This window comes from Ranitomeya imitator, chromosome 2, assembly GCF_032444005.1.
Source record: "Ranitomeya imitator isolate aRanImi1 chromosome 2, aRanImi1.pri, whole genome shotgun sequence".
In the NCBI taxonomy this organism is placed as follows: Eukaryota; Metazoa; Chordata; class Amphibia; order Anura; family Dendrobatidae; genus Ranitomeya; species Ranitomeya imitator.
Window position 1 is genome coordinate 281555037 of NC_091283.1, and position 24736 is coordinate 281579772.

At 43.8% G+C, this 24736-nt stretch overlaps 1 protein-coding gene across 1 annotated transcript in view; it reads left to right on the forward strand.

Moving 5' to 3' along the window:
• The first annotated feature begins 804 nt into the window (after positions 1 to 804).
• Positions 805 to 24736, forward strand: part of LOC138663162 (uncharacterized) — a 92477-nt gene continuing 68545 nt past the window's right edge. Inside the window, exon 1 of the mRNA XM_069749309.1 lies at positions 805 to 859. The gene's annotated coding sequence lies outside the window, so the exon portion shown is untranslated. The remainder of the gene's footprint in view (positions 860 to 24736) is intronic.

Consider the following 24736-nt stretch of genomic DNA (forward strand, 5'->3'; position numbering starts at 1 on the left):
TAAATTGTGCAGCATCCTATAAGATATTCCTGCCCACAGCGCCCCCATCCAGAAAGTGTCTGACAAAGGTCATTACACCAAAACGTCACGCTGTTCAGATCCAAGGAGCACGATCACATTTATCATTGCTGCGCACTGTGTACGGCATCAATGGAGGGAGCAGTGGAGATTCTCTTATCACTGGGATCCCACTCCACTCGCTCCTCACACTCAGCAAGTGTCTGCACTGTGGCCTATATACCCGAAGCATCACACACGGCTCCGCTCTGTGCGCAGCGTACACCCAGTACTTCTGTTATATGCAGTCAGCTCCGCACACCTTGTACACACACAGCTCAGCTCCGTACACCTCGTACACACGGCTCCGCACACTTCATACACACACGGCTCCGCTCCGTATACCTTGTACACACACGGCTCACCTACGTACACACGTGGATCCGCTCCGTACACTTCATACACACACGGCTCCGATCCCTACACCTCGTACACATGCAGCTCAGCTCCGTACACCTCGTACACACACAAGTCCGCTCTGTACACCTCGTACACACACAAGTCCGCTCCGTACACCTCGTACACACACAAGTCCGCTCCGTACACCTCGTACACACACAAGTCCGCTCCGTACACCTCGTACACACACAAGTCCACTCTTTACACCCAGTAAACACTGTAAACCTCTCCTGACCCCACACAGAAACTTCCCCTCATCCAGCACCATGACAACCAGCACAGCAGTCCTGCATACACTGAGGCCCCTGATCATGTGACCCCTGACTCCTCCCCTCCTGTGACCTCATCACAGGTCCTGTGCACACAGAAATGCCATATGTGGAGTGCTGCTCTGCAGGTGGAGGTAAGTGGAGATTCCCCATTACTGAGCACGGGGACATTAACCCCTTCAGCACTGAGACTCTTTTGGTGTTTTTGTTGCCACTTTATAAGAATCATAACATGTTTGCTCTGTCTCCTGTAATAGATACATACGACCCAACTATGGAAGACAGGAAGTGAGGACACAGATTGTTCTCCTAGTACAGGGCCCCTTTCTTTGCCCCCACATAGTGTAATGCTCCTTCTGTATAATACCCCTGTGACAGGATCACTGGCGCTGTCTGTGAGGGTAGATATGTGTCACTGAGATTGCTTTCCTCCATGATCTAGAAACCCATTAGTTTCTTTTCGGCATTCTATGTGCTGAAGGAGTTAAAGGGAACCTGTCACCCCGTTTTTTCAGATTGAGCTATAAATACTGTTAAATAGGGCCTGCGCTGTGCGTTACTATAGTGTATGTAGTGTACCCTGATTCCCCATGTATGCTGAGAAATACATTACCAAAGTCGCCGTTTTCGCCTGTCAATCAGGCTGGTCTGGTCAGGTGGGCGTGTTCACAGCGCTCTTTTCTTCCCCAGCTTTCCGTTGGTGGCGTAGTGGTGTGCGCATGTCCAAGGTCCGAATTCCCTGCGCCCACGTGAAGACACAGCGCGCGATCTGCGCTGTAATCCCTTGCATCGGTGGGGGGGGGGCCATCTTCCTGGGGCCGCGCGTGCGCAGATGGAGTGCTCTGCTGCACGGGGCTTCAGGAAAATGGCCGCGGGATGCCGCGCGTGCGCATTAGAGATCGCGGCGGCCATTTTCCCAAAGCCGAGATGCAAACTCGGCTTTGGGAAAATGGCCGCCGCGATCTCTGGTGCGCACGCGCGGCATCCCACGGCCATTTTCCTGAAGCCCCGTGCAGCAGAGCACTCCATCTGCGCACGCGCGCAAAACAGCAAAACAGCTGACATGTCCCGGCTTTGATGCTGGCTCATCGCGGAGCCCTGCATCAAAGCAGGGGATCTGACCTCGGACGTACTATCCCGTCCGAGGTCAGAAAGGGGTTAAACGGCATCTTCAAAGTACATTCTAAATTCTTCATTGCTGAAATTCTCCCTCTTCCCATTGATTCTTCAGGTTCCTGCCTGGATGGCAGATGGCAGTCTTCTTGTACAAATGCTGCACTTTGCTGAGAATTCCCGCCTCCTACTGTACACCTTTTAAAAACCCCTTATGCAGTATGTATGATGCCCCTCACATAGTATAATGTTCAAACAGTGATGACATCTCTCACACAAAAGATATTTCCATGGTCCCGCCACCCCCCACACAGTATAATGTTCTCTCAGTACCACAAATTCACCACACACAGTATAATCAGTAATACGATTCCCTCGACACAGTATAATATTCCCACAGTACCATCATCCCACCAAACACAGTATAATGTTCCCATGACAGCGCCATCCCCCCCCCCACAGTATACAGTAATCTTCTCACAGTATCGTCATTACCTCCTCACAGTATATTCTCACAATACTACCTTTCTCCCACACACAGAATAACCTTCCAGTACCGCCATTTCACCATGCACAGTTTAATGCTCCCACAGTACTGTCATTTCCCCCACACTGTATACTGTCCTCATAGTACTGCTATCTCCCTACACACAGTACAATGCTACCAAAGTAGCATCATCTAACATTGTGCAGTGACTCTGTGTTCCTTATAGTGATGGATATTTCTTGTTGCAAAAACTGTGATAAAGGAAGGGACTTCCTCCACAAAATCACTAAAACTTATAGTACCAAAGGGGGAACCCTCCTTGCACCTCTATTGAGGTCCAATATTAACTATTAACGCCAAACTTGACTATTAATAATTAATATCCACTTAATCTTAATATGCCTCAACGTTATCTTATCCTTATACTATATACTAACTGAGAATGAATAACCAATATCCCTCACTGATGTATACAACCTCAATAACAACATAAATTCAACAAATTCTCCATCTGGGAAGGAGAAAAACCGAGGTATCCACAAGATAATAAAGTGTACAATATTTTCTTAGAAAAAAATACATTAAAATTTGATTTAGCAGTGGATTCAATCAATACAGAGGGAATCTAAATTAAAAACAAGCAGCAATGGGCAGAAATGAAAAATGCAGACACTGCATAGCACCTGAACTACGTGAATATTCCAATACAATTATGATCTTCTATACCCCAATATAATAATTACAATACAAAAATGCTGCAGACCTATGATCCAAAAAACATGTGAAATAACAGCAAATGTAATTGTATGGGATTAGCTCGATCATGAGCCAATAAGACTGAAATCAAAGGTATGAGCAAAATGTACAAAAATCGCAAAAAAGTGCAACGTGCTGAAGATTAATGGTTATAAGTAGATCCATTGATCACTTTTAATGCAAAAAATCTGTACCTTAAATTAAATGCACCTAAGACCAGACAGGTATTTTTGTATTTTATTGTAATTACTATATTGGGGTATAGAAGATCATAATTGTATTGGAATATTCATATAGTTCAGGTGCTATGCAGTGTCTGCATTTTTCATTTCTGCCCATTGCTGCTTGTTTTTAATTTAGATTCCCTCTGTATTGATTGAATCCACTGCTAAATCAAATTTTAATGTATTTTTTTTCTAATAAAATATTGTACATTTTATTATCTTGTGTGGATACCTCGGTTTTTCTACTTCACATATGGAGAATTTGTTGAATTTATATACTAACTGAGACAAAACAGTGTAACAATGAAGGATATTTATTATACACACACAAGTCTGCAATCTATAGCATACATATATATATTTATACCCAAGCTGGCAACTATAAACATATATTTACAAATATACAGATATCACAACTCTGATACAGTATTAGCACTCCAGTAAACAGTGATATCCCAATAATATCACACAGTAATAACCCACCATAACCAGTAATATCACAACAATATCACACAATATAAAAAAACCCACAATTAACTGCCCGATTACCCAAATCACACATACAATATCAGCCCTCCCAATCTATAGCTTACTAACCCTAAGGCCTAAGAGGTTACAAGGCCTAATAAGAAAAGGGGATACAGAGTATACTTAAGCCACCACGTATGTCCATGATCGTCCCAGGAAACCAGCAAGGCAAAAAAGAGCCAGAGCACATGTGTCTTGTGCCTTTTATGTCCAGCTAGAAGAGGTGTGTCCAGCCCCAGGTGTGTGGGGATGAGGTCACCAGTCTATTGTCCACTGGCAAAGGTACATTACCTAAGTCCTAAATGAAACCTGATATAACAGCTTGAGGAGGGGGCTACTGAGCACATGTGAGGGAATTATATGTCGCTAAACACATCTCTACGTAAAGATATACATTTTGGAATACTTCCGTTCTACATTCCTCCTGTTGTCGAGAACACGACTATGAAAATTGAGGGACGTTTAGTGCTGGGATTTATTTGCCTACTCAACCCCATTTATAACTAGTGACAGTTCAGGATGGAATGAAGCATAATTCTGCACTTAGGTACCTAGACATCATCCACACGGCCATCAGCTCTTCCCTGCTGTTCACCGTAACCGACAACTCTAGCCACAGAGTAAACCTTCTTCTTCTTTCTTGGATCTTAATCAACGTCTTTTTGTTGTCAAAATCAAAATCTTTTGTTATCAAAGTCTTTTTGCTATGTATAATCTCTGTGGTCATGTCTTTACCGGTCTTCAGGTGTCGTCCTATCCCAATGTCGTCTTACTGGTCAGACTCTGGAATGGCTTCACCCTTACAGGCCATAGGTCAGTCAGCATCATGCTGTGCATACTCTTCACCCTGGCAGACTTCACGTTACTCTATTTTGAGTATATCTGGCTTGATGAGACTGCTGGGTGTCAGTCTGTAGATGGGCCTCATTTTTGTAACGGAAGCACGAATTCCATCAGGCACGACTTCACTTTCATCAGACATGCAGCAGACACGACTTCCATCAGGCACTTCTCCTTTATTCTTGATTGAAGATAGTTGATGAGGTTCCTCCATAGATAGATACACAGATCTTTACTAGGCAGGTCAGAATTTCTGGAGTAGGGAGTGATGTCACAATACCTAAGTAGACTGCGGGAAGAACACCGTCTAATTCTAACCGACATTCAATCCATCCCTTCACCTTTGCTAGGGTTAAAGTGGCAAATAACTTAGAAGCTGTGGGGACCTGTCCTAGAGAACCTCACTCTTTTTCCCCATTCACACAAAACACATATATTACAATTCCATAATGCATATAGAGACTTAAAGAAGTTGTGCACTACTATAACTTTTTTTTCTTAAATCTTGCTATTATGTGCCACTGAAAACATCTACTGTGTTTATTTTAGCAATATTACCTTTTATCATGCAGTAGCAGCACATCGTTAGTGCTAGATCCAGCTCTCATGGGGTTAATCGACAACTTCCTTTCTCCTGAGTTATTGTGCTCTAATACTACAAGTTCCATGATGCATTGCAATCGCCTGTAACTCTGCACCTGGCACACCCACTCCAAAACACACCCAAACCCCTCCCTCCTCTCCCTCCTCTCTCTTCAAAAAGATTTGTGATGTCATTTCTGTCCAACTCCTCTTTTACATTTGTCCAAACCACACTCCATTACACATGGATAGATAACAAATAGATAGATGAATACATACAGATATATCTATATATCCATATATCTATTTCCATAGATATGTCCATATCCATGTTTCTAAACCCCTTCACCCCTGGAGCTTTTTTTGTTTATCGCTCCCCTTCTTTCTAGAGCCATAATGTTTCCGTCAATATGGCCATGTGAGGGCTTATTTTTTGCGGAACAAGTTCTACTTTTGAACGACACCATTGGTTTTACCATGTCGTGTAACAGAAAATGTGAAAAAAATTCAAAGTGCGATGAAATTGCAAATAAACTGCAATCCCACACTTGTTTTTTGCTTGGCCTTTTTGCTAGGTTCACTAAATGCTAAGACTGTGTGCACACGTTGCGGATTTAATTGCAGATCTGCAGCGTTTTTTGCCGTACAGAATTGCATCAAATCCGCAGTGTAGTGCACAACCAATGTAAGTCTATGGGAGCCGCAGACTAGTTGTGCACATTCTGCAGAAAAAGCCGCACCGAAACGCAGCTTTTTTTTCTCGCAGCATGTCACTTCTTTTGTGCGGAACTGCAGCGTTTCTGCACCCTTAGGGTATGTGTCCACGTTCAGGAAACGCTGCGTGTTTGACGCTGTGCTGAGCCGCAGCGTCAAACACGCAGCGTTCAGATGTTACAGCATAGTGGAGGGGATTCTATCAAATCCCGTCTCCACTGTGCGTGATAACACGCACCCGGCGGTCCTGCGATTCCGGACATGCGCATCTTTATAGATCGCAGCATGTCCATATACCTTGCGGCGACGCTGCGCCGCAAGGTATATCATAGGGCCCTACGTGTGGGGTTCGATGATGCCGGATGTGTGCAATGAACTCATCCGGCATCATCGCGTCACAGAAGGGGGCGGAGCTTAGAGCGGAGTGGGTTTGCCACTCCGTCCAAACCACCGGCCATCCTGAAAGTGGACACATACCCTTAGACTTTCATTGAGTCGGGCACATCCGCAGCAAAACTGCAGATGTAAAAAAGATCTACAGTTTTGCTGCGGATGAGGGTCCGAGAAACACTGCAGTTCGGGAGGAGGGAAGTGTGTGGGCGGAATGTGGGCAGTGACTATGTGCATGTATGTGTGTGCTGGGTCTGCGAGCTGTTCGGGTGTGTGCGGGGCTGTTCGGGTGTGTGCGGGACTGTTCGGGTGTGCGCGGGGCTTTTCGGGTAGGTTCCTGGCTGTTCGGGTGTGTGCGGGGCTTTTCGGGTGGGTGCCTGGCTGTTCGGGTCTGTGCGGGGCTGTGCAGGGGGTCTTTTGGGGTGTGTGTGCAGGCATCATCCGGTGGGACTACAAGTACGTAGCATCCAATCAGCAGCTAATTCGGATGTAATCTGGACAGTGGACACACACCCTACACTATCCATACATCTATCAATAGATATATCTATCCAGATATATCTATAGATAGATATAGGAATAGATAAATGTATGCATCTATAGATCTATCTATATGTAGATCTGTCTGTCCATTTCATCTATCTATCTGTGTGTGTAATGGAGTGTGGGTTGGACAAATGTAAAAGAGGATGTTGGACAATAATGACCTCACAAATCTTTTTTTTTTGTTCAATAATACATCTTTATTTAGCTGTCAAAAACGCACCAAAATGCATAAAAACCGCGCAAAAACCGCACCAAAAGCGAATTAAAAATGCATCAAAACCGCGCAAAAACGGCATAAAAAACACATTAAAACCGCACCAAAATTGCATCAACACTGCACCAAAACTGCATCAAAAACGCACCAAAAACTCCATCAAAACTGCACCAAAACCTGCATCAAAACCGCACCAAGAATTGCATCAAAAACCGCACCAAAAACTGCGTCAAAACCGCACCAAAACTGCACCAGGTTTTGATGCAGTTTTTGGTGCAGTTTTGGTGCAGTTTTTGGTGCAGTTTTGGTGCAGTTTTGATGCTGTTTTTGCGCGGTTTTGATGCAGTTTTTGGAAATAAATAAACGGAAAATGTGCATGATTTGAATGGAAACATGCATGAAAAAACGGTTTCGTAGGCCGGATTCATCATTTCACATCTCAGTTTTATACATTTTTTGCCATATCCGTCGCTGTGCGTTTTTTTGCCAGACAGAAAAAACGTTCCTCTGTATGTATTTTCCGTCCGGCGGAAACAGCTTTTTTGATGGATCTGGCAAAAAATGGATGAAACGTGTGGCCATCAGGCGCAATCCGACGCTAATACAACTCTATGAGAAAAAATGGATTTGGCAGGAAAAAATGGATCCGTTTTTTTACAAAACTCGCCGGATTGTGCCTGACGGCAAAAACCTGATGTGTGAAAGCAGCCAGATATATGGATAGATACTTCTATGTATCTATAGATATATTTATCTATAAATATATCTATGGATAGATATATCCATAGATATATAATAGAAAGGCCAATGTTTCTAAGGCTACTTTCACACTTGCGTTTTTAGCAATCCGTCGCAATCCGTCTTTTTGGGAAAAAAACAGGATCCTGCAAATGTGCTCGCAGGAAGCGTTTTTTACCCATAGACTTGTATTAGCGACGGATCGCGATGGATGGCCACACGTCGCATCCCTCGTGCAATGGATCCGTCGTGTTTTGGCGGACCGTTGGCACGAAAAAACATTCAAGTGAACGTTTTTTGTCCGTAGCGTCCGCCATTTTCTACCGCGCATGCGCAGCCAAAACTCCGCCCCCTCCTCCCCGGACTTCAGAATGGGCAGCGGATGCATTGAAAAGCTGCATCCGCTGCCCACGTTGTGCACAAATTTCACAACGTGCGTCAGTACGTCGGCCCGACTCATAGCGACGGACCCATACCGACGCAAATGTGAAAAAGGCCTTAATGAGCGTTTAATTTTTTTTTTTAATTCGTTTATTTATTGATCACAAATAAAATACAATATAAATGTTTGTCTTTGTTATTAACTTGCACGGTTACATTCGCAAGAAAGGAAAAGACATCAGAGCATACATATATCAATCATTTGTATATATACAAAAGAAGACATATACATAAAATTATGGAACTGTCAGTATGCAAAGTTCCTAAACTACAACTAAACTAAACCAAACTAGACTAAGCCTCCAAAGCTACTACTACTTCGCCTTATTGCAGTAACATTATACTCTCTATTGCGCAATATCTGCAGAACAAGAGGTCAAATAAACTGTATCCTTATCAATTGGTTAAATCACAAAGTGAGATGGGAGGCATTCCACCTATCCCAGATTTTATTGAATTTGCCCGGGCAACCCCTATTCTGGTAGAGTGTGCGTTCATATGGGACAATTGTGTTCACCAGCTCAACCCAGGACCTAAGTGTGGGGGGTGACCTTCCCATCCATCGCAACGCTAACATCTTTCGTGCCAAACATAATACTTCACGTAAAAAGATCCCAACATAATGTTCCCAAGCCTCCTCATCCCACACTCCAAACAGACAAACCAGAGGTTCAAGAGGAACCGGGATTGATAGTAGTGAGGTCAATAACGACGTTACCTCCCTCCAATATTGAAAAATAATTGGGCACTGCCATATCATGTGTATGAAGTCAGCATCTGGTGAGTGGCAACGCAGGCATTCCGACGTCGAGTATCGACCCATCCGAAAAAGTCTCACTGGGGTCAGATATGACTGATGAATTATATATAACTGGGTCATCTTGTTATTAATTGACGGGGATACTTTAAGGGGAGAGTCAAGAACGTCCTCCCACGCTTCACTCTGCATATCGGGGATAAGTCCCTCCCATTTGCCCTTAACCAAGTCTATGGCCGAATTCACTCCCATTGACAACAAATATGTGTACAAAGATGAAATAAGACCTTGAGGTCCCTGTGATTTAAGAATGCTTATCAGTGGCAAAGATGAGATGTTGCGGTTTGCTCCCACATTTCTAATATATGACTGAATAGCTGTTCTAAGTTGCAGATAGCGGAAAAATTGAGATCTTGGAAAAGCATATTTAGCCTGCAACTGTTCAAAAGACATAAAGACCCCCTGATCGTATAAATCCCCCACCGAGAAAACCCCGTTGGAAATCCAAAAACCTGCAGATGGATGATCTATCAACATGGGGAAATAACCATTGTCCCATAAAGGCATTTCAGCAATAATATCTCCAAATCCAATAACTTTTTTAATCTGCCTCCAGGCTGATCGTGCCAGTCGGAGCATAGGTAACATGCGGGGAGCGTTTATTTTCCCCGACTCCAAAAGGCCCAATGGACATTTAGCGCTAACAGAACTAACCAGATGACTCTCAGAATTAGGGAGGTAGTTATGAGGCATCCATTTACTTAGTGCCCTCGCCTGTCCTGCCAGATAGTATAGAAAAAAATCAGGCAACGCCGCTCCTCCCCCCTGCTTAGATCTCTGCAAAGTAGTTAATTTAAGCTTAGGCCTGCTTTTTCCCCATATGAACGAAGCAACCTGAGAGTTTAAGTTGGTGAAGAAAAACTTCGGCACAGTTACTGCACTATGTTGGAGACAATAGTTAAATTTAGGGAGCAATATCATTTTAATGAGGTTAATACGACCTGCTACAGATAATGGAATCTTGCTCCAAGACGCAAATTTTAATTTAGCGTAATCCAGCAGAGGGAGAATATTGAGTTGTAAGTCTGACCCACTATGTTGAGACATATATATACCCAAGTACTTAAAGTTAGATACTATGGGCAACGAGGAAAGAGTATTGAGATTAGATGCTGGGGACTGAGAGAGAGGCATTAGAGCAGATTTATCCCAGTTAATATATAGGCCTGAGAACCCACTAAATCTATCTATGGTAGTAATTACCCTCGGTAACGTCTCTTCCGTGTTATCCATGAATACTATCATGTCATCAGCGTATAAACCAATAGTATCAATGCGATCCGCTATATTTATACCCTCAATACCGGGGGAAGATCGGAGGCGTATTGCCAATGCCTCTATTGCTAGAGCAAATAGGGCTGGGGAAAGGGGACACCCTTGACGGGTTCCCCTATATAATAAAAAGGGCTCAGAGATGGAGCCGTTTACTATTATGCGGGCCTTTGGTTTCATGTATAATACATTAACCCAATTCAGGAATGAGCGTTTAATTTAATAAAAAAAAGGACAAAAACGGCGTGGGCTCCCGCGCAATTTTCTGCACCAGAGGGGGAAAGCCGACGGCCGTGGGACAATATTTGTAGCCTGCTATGAATATCAGCCCGCAGCTGTGTGCGTAGACTTTACTGGCTATTAAAATAGGGGTACCCCCCCAAAAAATGACGTGGGGTCCCCCTATATTTTATAGCCAGAAAGGCTACGCAGACAGCTGCGGGCTGATATTCTTAGCCTAGAGAGGGGCCATGGATATTGCCCCCCCCTACAAATACCAGCCCGCAGCCGCCCCGGAAATGGCGCATCTGTAAGATGCGCCAAATCCGGCACCTAGCCTCTCTCTTCCCACTCCCGTGTAGCAGTGGGATATGGGGTAATAAGGGGTTAATGTCATCTTGCTATTGTAAGGTGACATTAAGCCGGGTTAATAAAAGAGAGGCGTCAATAAGACCCCTATCCACTATTAATCCAATACTAATAAAGGGTTAATAAAACACACATTAGGAAAAAAGTATTTTAATATTCTTCATTTAACCATACTTACCATACTTCAGCGCCTGCAAAAAACGTTAAATAATAAACCGTATACTACCTGTCCGCCGTAGTCCAATTAATAACGAGTGTCCCACGACGATCTTCCCTATAGAACAGTGACATCGGGTGATGTCACTGCTCTATAGGACCCTCAGTGACACACTGACAGGAGACAATGGCTCCTGCAGTGCATCACTGAGAGGTTACCTTAGGACAAAGTCTCACTTTATGGCAATTGTTGCCTGGGAAAATTTCTCACACAGCAATGGCATAAAGTGAGACTAGGGTCTATTTTCTCACAGGGACGTAGGAATACATTGTGAGGAATACATTGTGGAAGGATACCTTCCATAATTGTATTCCTGGAGAGCGGTCGCATCAGCTGATGCTCCTGCTCTCCACGGGAGATCGTCGAGGGACACTCGTTTTAATTGGATTTCTGCGGACTGGGAGTATATTGGTTGTTTATTTTAATATTTTTTACAGATGACACTGGCTTCAGGGATCAAGGTGACAAGTGATGGTGAGTATGTACTCTATATTATATGTACTGTATGTCTGTATGTATGTTGTATGTATGTACTGTATGTGGCATGTTGCATGTCGTCGCAAGTTGCATGTCGTCGCATGTCCTTGCATGTCATCGCATGTTGCATGTCGCCACATGTTGCATGTCGTTGCATGTCATTGCATGCTGCATGTCACATGTCATTGCATGTTGCATGGCATATGTTGCATGTTGCATGTCATCGCATGTCGCCACATGGTGCATGTTGTCGCATGTCACATGTTGCATGTCGTTGCATGTCATATATCATTGCATGCTGCATGTCTCATGTCATCGCATGTTGCATGTCATATGTTGCATGTCGCATGGTGCATGTCGTTGCATGTCACCGCATGTTGCATGTCGCCGCATGTCATTGCATGTCGCATGCTGCATGTCATCGCATGTTGCATGTCATCGCATGTCACATGTCATTGCATGCTGCATGTCACATGTCATTGCATGTTGCATGGCATATGTTGCATGGTGCATGTCGTCGCATGTTGCATGTCGCCACATGGTGCATGTTGCATGGCGCATGTCGTCGCATGTTGCATGTCGCTGCATGTTGTCGCATGGTGCATGCTGCATGTCATCGCATGTCACATGTTGCATGTCGTCGCATGTCATATGTCATTGCATGCTGCATGTCACATGTCATCGCATGTTGCATGTCATATGTCGCATGTTGTCGCATGGTGCATGTCGCATGTCGTCGCATGGTGCATGTTGTTGCATGTCACATGTCGCATTATGCATGTTGTATGTTGTCGCATGGTGCATGTTGTCACATGTTGCATGTCGCCGCATGGTGCATGTCGCATGTGCATGTTGCATGCCACCGCATGTCATCGCATGGTGCATGTCGCATGGTGCATGTTGTCACATGTCATCGCATGTTGCATGGTGCATGTTGTCACATGTCATCGCATGGTGCATGCCACATGTTGCATGTTGTCACATGTTGCATGTAGTATGTTGCATGTCGCCGCATGTTGCATGTCATCGCATGTTGTCGCATGTCATCGCATGGTGCATGTCGTCGCATGTTGTCACATGTCATCGCATGGCGCATGTCACGTTGCATGTCGTATGTTGCATGTCGCATGGTGCATGTTGTCACATGTCGCATGTCATTGCATGGCGTATGTTGCCGCATGATGTCACATGTTACATGTCACATGGTGTGTGTTATATGTATGTACTGTATATGTGTATGTGGTTTTTTTTACATTCTGCAAATTAGTAATAAGGGGGCACCACGGACCGTGGGATACCACCAGGACCTGCACAGTAATGAACATGCACAAAGAAGAAACAGACTAGGTCCTATAAAAAGGGGATCACCACAATATGTATATGGCAAAAGTATAAACACAGCTTTATTGAAATACACACAAAAAAGGGTAACAAACACATAAACATTTAAAAACATTTAAAAAGCATAATGATGCTATACACAACAGCCCCTAGTACGGCCGTACCCCACATTGGACTCAAACAATATAGCTACATATACAATATGTTATCACACAAACCAACCTGGCCATAATGTGGTACATGTAGGCCAAACTACCTTGGCACTCCCCCGGATAATACAAATATGTACAAAACACTGATGGTGAATTAAAGGATATATGTAGCAGTAGCAAACTGTGAAGCTCACACCAATATATCAATCCCTGCGCTCCAGGTTCAAAATAAAGAACCAACCCGCACAAACCTGCCTAGAAAATAAGAAAAGACAGGTGTGCATAAAGCTGTACACAATACCAGGTATCAGAGGCTATTAGCCAGCAGCGCAGTCGCTTGTAATATACGGCCCACAATCTGCCACGACGCATGCGCATATGGGGGAGGAGGTCCATTATGGTGCGACTTGGAATACTCCATGCGGCCGACAAGCAGCAACACAGCTGATTATGGTAATGTTATTTAATTATTGTATATTTAAGGGGCAAGCACTTAGTCTTTAGATTACCCCTGACGAAGCCACCCTGTGTGGTGGCGATACGCGTTGGGTCTCTTAGTAGCCCACATTAGGACTCTTCTGAGGCGTAACAGGCTTAGGCATTATGTGCTTTGGGTAATATATATTGACTGCCTCTGGTTTACCTGTGGCCTCAAATTCTCCTGGTGTTACTTTCTCAACAGCGTCGTGGCAGATTGTGGGCCGTATATTACAAGCGACTGCGCTGCTGGCTAATAGCCTCTGATACCTGGTATTGTGTACAGCTTTATGCACACTTTTCTTATTTTCTAGGCAGGTTTGTGCGGTTTGGTTCTTTATTTTTAACCTGGAGCGCAGGGATTGATATATTGGTGGAGCTTCACAGTTTGCTACTGCTACATATATCCTTTAATTTACTATCAGTGTTTTGCACATATAATAATAATAATAATCTTTATTTTTATATAGCGCTAACATATTCCGCAGCGCTGTACAGTTTTGCACACATTATCATCACTGTCCCCGATGGGGCTCACAATCTAAATTCCCTATCAGTATGTCTTTGGAATGTGGGAGGAAACCGGAGTGCCCGGAGGAAACCCACGCAAACACGGAGAGAACATACAAACTCTTTGCAGATGTTGTCCTTGGTGGGGTTTGAACCCAGGACTCCAGCGCTGCAAGGCTGCAGTGCTAACCACTGCGCCACCGTGCCGCCCCATTTGTATTATCCGGGGGAGTGCCAAGGTAGTTTGGCCTACATGTACCACATTATGGCCAGGTTGGTTTGTGTGATAACATATTGTATATGTAGCTATATTGTTTGAGTCCAATGTGGGGTACGGCCGTACTAGGGGCTGTTGTGTATAGCATCATTATGCTTTTTAAATGTTTTTAAATGTTTGTGTTTGTTACCCTTTTTTGTGTGTATTTCAATAAAGCTGTGTTTATACTTTTGCCATATACATATTGTGGTGATCCCCTTTTTATAGGACCTAGTCTGTTTCTTCTTTGTGCATGTTTTTTTTACATTTAACACATTAGCCGGATGATGGGACTACTACTGTCCCATCATTGGCTAATGTGTCACTTACTGTCACTGTAGCAGGCAGAGCCCGATGGGACTTGTAGTCCCATCGGACGATGCCTGCACACAGACACCCCCGCCGCCACCACCATCGCACCTCCCCGCAACAGACCCCAGCACCGCCAGCAGACCCACCGCAGACCCCAACACCCCCCGCACATACCGGCACGCAGACCCCCGGCACCCGCACAATCATCCCTGCCTAGCCCCGCCCACACATCCCTGCCTAGCCCCGCCTGCCCCCAGCACATCCCTGCAGCCCCCATGCCGCCCACAGCCCTGTCACTCTTGATGAGTGACTGCTGACTGTGAGGCTGGTCATGCCTGCTCATGACGTCACGTCAATTTCCAGAGTCTGGAAATTGACGTGACGCCGGCGGAAATAAGCGGTGGCTGCAGCCTGGTGGGTCACGTGACTCGGACTCAGCCGCCTGCATAGCGCCGCTCACAGGCGAAAATGGCAACGGAAGGTATTTGCACAATTGATCAGGGGGTTAATTGAAAGTAGTGGACAACCCCTTTAAGCTAAAATAGCATGGCAGCTACTGATCCATAATGCACATGAAGATCATTGATGCACGTACAGTTGGGAGTTATCTACTGTCTGTAAATGCATGAACAACTTCACATGAACACTTACTGCGTATGTCAAAATACAGGTAGTCCTGGACTTACATCTAAAGTGTCTGTATGCACACATATGGAATTTCTACACAGTAATATATATTGGATTGGAGGTAAATGACTGGATTTTTCTTATGTCCTTAACCTCCTTCTGAGTTAATGATGTTCAGCCTGACTTCCGTGCAGTTGGGTGTCCAGTCTTTTGGTTCTCCTGCAGATAATAACAGTCCAATATATATAAAATAATGACCAGGAGGAAAATGACAGGACGAAGTGGCGTTGGGTTTTATTACAGTCTCCTCCTCATGGCTGAGATCTGAGAGGAGATGTTTCAGCTCGACACCAAACATAAGTGGGGTGTTCTGCAGTCTCTCAGGGGCATCTGGGCAAAGGTCAAGACTTCTTCTCTGGAGTGATAGGTGCTCTTCTACATAGATACCTAAAATGGGACAAAAGGAACAATACGCTCTGGGAGATCTCCCAGTGCAGTTAATAAGCATCCTTATTTGATGCTTCCCTGTCCCCCCAAACTCACTCATTATTTATAGTTTTACTTCAGGGTGACCTCCCCCGTTAACCTTTCTTGAGCTGCCCAGTAAATAGCTAATGCCTAAACTCTCCTGAAACCCACAAAATGAATGCAATTTTCTTATAGTTTGATCCTAGTCAATTACCCTAGGAAAACTAAACGAAAAACTAAGGTACACTGACTTTAGTTGTATCCTGCATCAGGTCTTAAAAAAACCATGTTATCCGTCCAAACTTCAAGGTCAGCACATAGTATAACACGACACTTCCTCGTGTATGTCCGTTTTCTGTCCATGCTTCTAGGCCTATCTTAGTTCACGTAACAACAACCTTTATCCAATTTAAGATGCACAGGAAAACAAACAAAGTCAATTTTATAGCTGAACTTCAAGGCCTAGGTGAACACACACCTCCCTACCTATCTTAGTTCAAGCAACAAATCAGAGCATCCATGGATGTGACTCTATTATCCTGCGATCTGTGTTACTCTTATTATTATGAATTCTATGATAAAATGGAGCTAAAAAAAAGTAACAGTAAATAAACCTCAATTACTTCACAGGGGGTCTGATAGAAAACAGCAAAAAACCAACAACTAACAAATCCTGTTATGATTGCAATCACATTGCACCTACTGTGCTTTGCTAATCTTTTAAGGGTTGATAAGTCCATACTCACTCTTCCTGAAGCCATCTTGGTCATCCTCCTTGTCCCTTCTCTGCTACTTGAAAAAGGTCCTTTTACCTCTTGAACACATTTTCCTGACCAGCTGGACTTTACCTTGAGAATGACTATGTTATGATATGGTGGTCTAGGAGCAACATGGAACGAGCTCTGAAGGAAGTGGTAACTGTACTGACCGCAGTCCCTAAGCTCAACACAACACTAGAAGTAGCCGTGGAATGCTCCTAACTCTCCCTAGGCATCTCGTCACAGCCTAAGAGCTAACTACCCAAAAGAAAGAAGCATGAAAGCTATCTTGCCTCAGAGAAAATCCCCAAAGGATAGATTAGCCCCCCACAAATAATGACTGTGAGTGGAGAGGGAAAAGACATACACAGAATGAAACCAGGATGAGCACAGGAGGCCAGTCTAGCTAAATAGAAAGGACAGGATGGAATACTGTGCGGTCAGTATAAAACACTACAACAATCCACGCAGAGTTTACTAAAAATCTCCACACCTGACTAAAGGTGTGGAGGGCAAATCTGCCTCCCAGAGCTTCCAGCAAGACAGAATTAATTCACACTGATAACCTGGACAAACATAGAAAGCACAGAATGGAAAAGTCCACAATCTATGGACAGAAAAGAGCAAGCAAAAACTTATCTTAGCTGAACTGGTCAGGATAACAGGGAACTCCAAAGAGATGTGAATCCAACCAGAAACCATTTACAAGTGGCACTGGCTGAAGAAAGAGCCAGACCTAAATAGCCGAGCAGAAGAGACGATAAGTGGAGGCAGCTGATGACCGCTAACTCCAAGGAGCAGCCATACCACTAGAAACCACAAGAGGGAGCCCAAGAGCAGAACTCACAAAAGTGCCACTTACAACCACCGGAGGGAGCCCAAGAGCGGAATTCACAACAGACTATGACTCTTTGGAAGATTGGACTGGTAAAGATCGCCCCACACTCTCAAAGATTATCAAGCAAAGGAAAAAGAAAAACGTTAAAAATCGGAAGTCTGGTTCTCTGTTACTGATTTTGTTCCATGTATAGCTTGTATTGAAAATCTGCGTCACCCGTCTGAACTATCAACGCTCTGAATGCACAGAATTACACAACAGTTCACCCTGTATCAATGTAATCTGTCCACGGCCCTCCGGCCTGATCAGTTCACTGACGACCAGAAACTCACACAGCAAAACATGTTAAACAAAATCTAAACAGGGCCTGTAGCTCGCCATTGAAAAGAGACAGGGTTACCCCCTAATAATACTGATACCAAAAGAGGAACTCTCCCTACACCTCTATTGAAGTCCAATATTAACTATTAACTCCAAACTTGACTATTAATAACTAATATCCACTTAATTTGCCTCAACGTTATCTTATCCTTATACTACATACTAACTGAGAAAAAAACAGTGTAACAATGAAGTATATTTATTATACACACACACAAGTCTGCAGTCTATTACATACATATATATTTATTTCCAAGCTGCCGACTATAAATCTATATATATACAAATATATGGATATTGCAACTTTGATACAGTATTAGCACTCCAGTATACAACGATATCCCAACAATATCACACAGTAATAACCCACAATAACCAGTAATATCACAACAATATCACACAATATAAAAAACCCACAATTAACTGCCCAATTACCCAAATCACACATACAATATCAGCCCTCCCAATCTATAGCTTACTAACCCTAAGGCCTAAGAGGTTACAGGGCCTAGTAAGAAAAGGGGATACAGAGAATACTTAAGCCACCATGTACGTCCATGATCGTCCCAGGAAAAACAGCAAGGCAAAAAGAGCCAGAGCACATGTGTCTTGTGCCTTTTATGTCCAGTTAGAAGAGGTGTGTCCAGCCCCAGGTGTGTGGGGATGAGGTCACCAGTCTATTGTCCACTGGCAAAGGTACATTCCCTAAGTCCTAAATGAAACCTGATATACCAGCTTGAGGAGGGGGCTACTGAGCACATCTGGGGGAATTATATATCACTAAAAACATCTCTACGTAAAGATACATTTTGGAGCACTTCCCTTCTACAAACTGTGATTTTTTTTTTCACTTTAAACCTTTTTTAACCTTTTCTTAAACAGTTCTGATTAGTGCGATCATACAACATACGAGCCTCTGATGGATCCAGTGATGCACTGTACTACTGTAGTGCCGAATATCATCACTACCTGTCAGTGTAATACTAACAGCCCCATACACATAAGATAAGTGTTGGCTGAACCCAGGTGTGAACATAGCCTCAGTGCTGCCTGAGGTGAAGGGCAGAATGGCGCCCCTCCTCCCCAGAGTAATTTTTTTTAAATCGGTAGGAATAAATCTGGTTCAATCTGGACATTTTAATTTAGAAAAATAGAAAAAAAGATGTCCAAATACAAGGATGTCAGCGTTATCACACACACATACAAAAACCTCACAGAAGAATCCCGAACAAGGATCAATAATGGCAATGGCAGGCTTGGCACAAGCATACAGACACAGAGTGATGGCTGCAGAGCGGTGGTCCTGTAGGAAGACACTGATTGCCAACCTATTATCTCTGGCACACGCCTACAAAACTCTGGGCCGCTCCAACGTGGCCACTACCAGGCACAAACTAGTCAGACATGTCCACCATGCAGCACCGTCCACACACCACATGGAACAACCTGCAGTCTGAACATCAACAAGCCACCACTGCACTAACCTGGTAAATGGCGCGTCTTCCCCAACAGACCACGCCTCCTCCCAAAACGCTTAGCCAATCACAAGCCTCGCACACAGGGCTGTCTGGAGTTCGGAGCTAATAGCAGGGGCCTTCCTATTGGGTTGAGTAAGGGATGTGAGAGCGGGAATGGTGACGAGCGCAACCGACGCTCAGGAGAAAAATGGCTGAGTGCCTGTATGTACCGAGGTGTAACATTGGACGTGGTGTGTAAGTTATGGGCAATCGGCCCTCCAGCAGAGACGTATTTGAAAATGACAATGCATCCTGCACCAGGGCGTGCAAAGAGATCATGGGGCTCCAAAGCACAAGCTCTTATTGTTCCCCTTGCTCCCCCCCCCAAAAAAAAAAATTGTCTGGGTCACATACGTACATATCTCATAACTTTGCTGCCATTACAAAGTAATTTTCCTCCTATTGAAGCCCCCAGATTCCTCTTTCATTGCCCCCTTAAAGTATGATGCCAACAAAGGTGCCTCGCAAACACTATGACCCCCACAGTGATTCCTCCACATGCACAGTATGATGACCTTACTGTACCCCCACAACTATCCCGCCACAGTATGATCCCCAACTGTGAGCCCCATACAGCCCTCCATATTGTATAAAGGAACTACGTACAGTATAATGGCCCCCAACACAGCCCTCCATAAAGTATAAAGGCTTCCTCATGGCCCTTCAAGTATTATCATGCCCCCCACAGAGCCCTCCAAATATTATAACTACTTCCATATAGTATAATTGGCTTCATATAGTCCTCCATATATTATAATGCACCATCCATTGTGTTCCACATAACATAATGCACCCCCATAGTCTTCCATATAGTATAGTGCTGATTGCTCAGTTTGGCTGGACGGCCAGGTCTAGGAAGACTTCTGGTGGTCCCAAACTTCTTCCATTTAAGGATTATGGAGGCCACTGTGCTCTTAGGACCCTTGAGTACTGCAGAAATTCTGTTGTAACCTTGGCCAGATCTGTGCCTTGCCACAAATCTGTCTCTGAGATCCTTGGCCAGTTATTTTGACCTCATGATTCTCATTTGGTCTGACATGCACTGTGAGATGTGAGGTCTGATATAGACAGGTGTGCGCCTTTCCAAATCAATTCCTATGAGTTTAATTAAACACAGCTGGACTCCAATGAAGGAGTAGAACCATCTCAAGGAGGATCACAAGGAAATGGACAGCATGTGACTTAAATATGAGTGTCTGAGCAAAGGGTCTGATGACCATGTGATTTTTTGGTTTTTCTTTTTTAATAATTCTTTGTAAAAATTTCTGCATTTCTGTTTTTTTTCTGTCGGGATGGGGTGCAGAGTGTACATTGTTGAGAAAGAGTTAGCTTTTTTGAATTTACCAAGTGGCTGCAATTAAATAAAGAGTGAAAAATTTAAAGGGCAGCACGGTGGCGCAGTGGTTAGCACCGCAGCCTTGCAGCGCTGGAGTCCTGGGTTCAAACCCCACCAAGGACAACATCTGCAAAGAGGTAGTATGTTCTCTCCGTGTTTGTGTGGGTTTCCTCCAGGTACTCCGGTTTCCTCCCACATTCCAAAGACATACTGATAGGGAATTTAGATTGTGAGCCCCAACAGGGACAGCAATGATGATGTATGCAACCTGTAAAGCGCTGCGGAATATGTTAGCGCTATATAAAAATAAAGATTATTATTATAATGCACCCCCAGATAGTCCTCCATATAGGGTCATTCCATGTCAAGTGAACCAATGATTTTTACCACTATATTTTTAATTCTTTTGAGATTTTGTTATTTGGTAACAGTGTGTCAGAGAATGCAAAATGTGAAGAAGAAAAAATTCTGGATATTTTTTTTTTTATTATTGATTTTCAAAGTTCGGAAAAAGTGCGAATTTCAGTGTTGCATGCCTTTACATTTCTCCCCATAACTCAGGCTAGAAAAGAGATAGAGAAACAAAATAAACACCATTCTACTCAGAACTGTACAGGCTTTCACCAGATATGTCACAAGAGTATCTTTGATAATATTTTACCTATGCGAATGCAAGTGCAAAACTTTAAAACGCATTTCCGAAAAAAAGTTTAATTTAAAAATTTCAAAAGCTGCACATGTGCCTGCTATGCTCCTATCCACATCTGTACCAAAATACAAGATGGGATCGTGATGGGATCATATTTTAAAAAATAAAACTATTAGTGTCAGTTCAAAAATCTTGATTTCAGATCTGTTCAGCCTGTGGTCTAACAGTGTGGGGTCTAGATTTACCAAATAATCCGTGATTGTTAGATATTACTGTATTATTTTATTATGTTACCACTTAGAAGCAGGAGAGGACAGAGGAGAAGCTTTGTTAGGGCTGAGAATGACCAGGGGTAGACGTTGACTGCAGAGCAGATGACAGGCCGGCAGCTCGGGCCTCCACAGACGGTATTCACACCAAATCTTATCACCCAAGCAACTCCGCAAATGGAGGGAGAAAAATATTCTTAACATCCAGTTCATGTATTGTACAAACCAGGACTACGAAGAGGAGGAGGAGGAGAGTTTGTTATAACATCAGTTACAGGAAGCAGAACCCATCACAGGGACTCGGCAATACCGGACTGTCATCCCATGTAGTGGAAATAAAGACAGAGACGACCATGAAGTGGTAGAAGGCGGCACAAGATCGGCAATGGATGACACAACTGGCTATGTGACCTGTGAATATGATCGGCGCTGGCGGCTACTGGACTCTCCAAAGATTGTGAAAATGAAGACGTAGAAGTGACTTTTCTACGGCTTCGGGTCCAGCGCCGTCCTTTGTGTATCCAAGAAACTCAGACATTGTAAAAGTGAACAAAAATCAGATATAACTCAGGGGGAGCCGAGCACCATGACCGGCCGTCCATACTCTGACACAGAAGGAGACGGCCATTGCTACTGAGCCCTTATGGACAAGATGACATTTCACCCACTAGAAGGGACACATTGATGATAAAAGGCCACTGTAAAAACCTACTATTAATTGTTTGATTAGTTCATATTTTATAGAACGAGGATTTAACTACTGTACTATTCTTCTTAAACACTTCAGAAATGACATGTTTAGTGATATAGTAGAAAAAAAATTGTTCCATGTACAAATAGGTTGTAGAAATATTGGTTCTTTTAATCTGGTTTTTAACATATAATTAGGATCAGAATGTATTTAGAAAACCACACTTGAGGATATAATCACCTTTTATCTTTTTAAAAACAAGAACCGTGTGCACTGCTCAAATGGATGGTGCCCAGGTAGGTTCCAAAACCATAGTGATGCATATAAGAAAAACCTGGCACTCAACTTGCATGAAGATGCTTTTTAATAATTCCAAGCGGAGATATAGTGACAGCAATAACAAAACGTTTGCAGTCTGCTGTAGACACAAACAAGCGGTGGACTCCGCGTCAGGCAGCACTACACAGGGCTGCGCACATGTCTTATCATACCGAACAGTGCCTTTCTATTTAGGGCTATTCATACCACAAACTACCTGTTAGTGACAACACTCATACCACCAGTAATCACTTTATGCAACTGATGAAGGTCAGACATTTATGACCGAAACGTTTTGTTATTGCTGTCACTATATCTCCGCTTGGAATTATTAAAAAGCATCTTCATGCAAGTTGAGTGCCAGGTTTTTCTTATATGCACCTTTTATCTTTTGGCTTGTTCAAAGAATTCAGGTTGAAAATGTTGAGCAAGTTGTGTTATGATGATTAAGGCCAGTCTCACACGTCCAGATAATTCCAGTACCGGAAAAATCGGTACTGGAATTATCCGTGTCTGTGTGCCGGTGCGTTTCTGTGGTACATCAGTTTGGCACACGTGCGGCGCACGTGTGCCGCCCGTGTGCCCACTGGGTACCACACGCACCGTGCCGGAGACAGCGCTAAAGTTTAGCGCTGTCCCCGGCATCGTGCTGAAGCCCCATTCATATGTTCCCTGCAGCAGCGTTTGCTGCTGGGAAGATATGAATAATAGTGTTTAAAATGCAGATCCAGGTCCCTCCCACCCCCTGTGCGCCCCCCCCGCTGTGATTAAAATACTCACCTAGCTTCCGGATCCCTCGCCGCAGCGTCCTCTCCTGGCCGCATCGTCTCCTGTATGCGGTCACGTGGGGCCGCTCATTTACAGTACTGACTATGCGGCTCCGCCCCTTTGGGAGGTGGAGCCGCATATTCATGATTGTAATCGGCGGCCCCACGTGACCCCATGCAGGAGAAGCTGCGGCCAGGAGAGGATGCTGCGGCGAGGGATCCGGAAGCTAGGTGAGTATTTTAATCACAGAGGGGGGGGGGGGGGGGGGGCGCACAGGGGGTGGGAGGTGGCGGGGGACCTGGATCTGCATTTTACACACTAATATTCATATCTTCCCTGCAGGAAACGCTGCTGCAGGTAAGATATGAATCGGGGCTTCAGCACCACGCTGGTGGGACAGCGCTTAATGTAGCGCTGTCTCCTGCATGGCACATGGACTGCACACGGACAACGTCCATATGCGGTACGTGTTTTACACGGACCCATTGACTTTAATGGGTCCGTGTAATACATGCGCTCCCACGAACACTGACATGTCTCCGTGTTTGGCACACGGAGACACGGTCCGCAAAAAATCAATGACATCTGAAAAGATGCATTGATTTTTATGTGTCTACGTGTGTCAGTGGCTCCGGTACGTGAGGAAACTGACACCTCACGTACCGGAGCCACTGACGTGTGAGACCGGCCAAGATGGATTTATTCTGGCACTTCGGTATTTGTTTTTTGTGTTTCTTTATTGTTACATATAAATGTTGAATGCAATAAGTTGTAATTTGAAAAGAAAAAAGGAAGAGACTCACACAAACATAAAATCAGATGATTCAAGGCTTAAATAAAAAATACAAATTTGATAGATCCCAAGTTGAGTCCCTATACAAATATAAACAAGGACACGAGTAACACACATGCATGTTTTCACAATTTTAAAACATACGTTTTTTTCAGAATTGCGCAACAAAATATAAAGAAACATAGTCTTGTGAGATATCAAATGAAAGCTGGTACCGTTCTGAGAAAAATGATGCCTCTCCCAGCTCTTTATCTTAATTCTAGCCCGAGCTATGATAAAAAATGTAAAGCCATACCATGCCAAAATCCGCGCTTTTTCAAAACTTTAAAAATCTGTAAAAAATTAACTGATGAAGAAAAAAATTCTAAACTTTTAATTTGTAATTAACTAAAGTTGTACTTCATAAAAACAAAAAATAAAAAAAATGTAAGGTAAAAAAAATATTCGTTTTTGGATCACTTGATATGGAATGACCCTATAGTGTAGTGCACCCCATAGTCCTCCATATAGTATAATGCACCCCCATAGTCCTCCATATATTATAATGCACCCCATAGTCATCAATATATACAGTCATGGCCAAAAGTATTGACAACCCTGCAATTC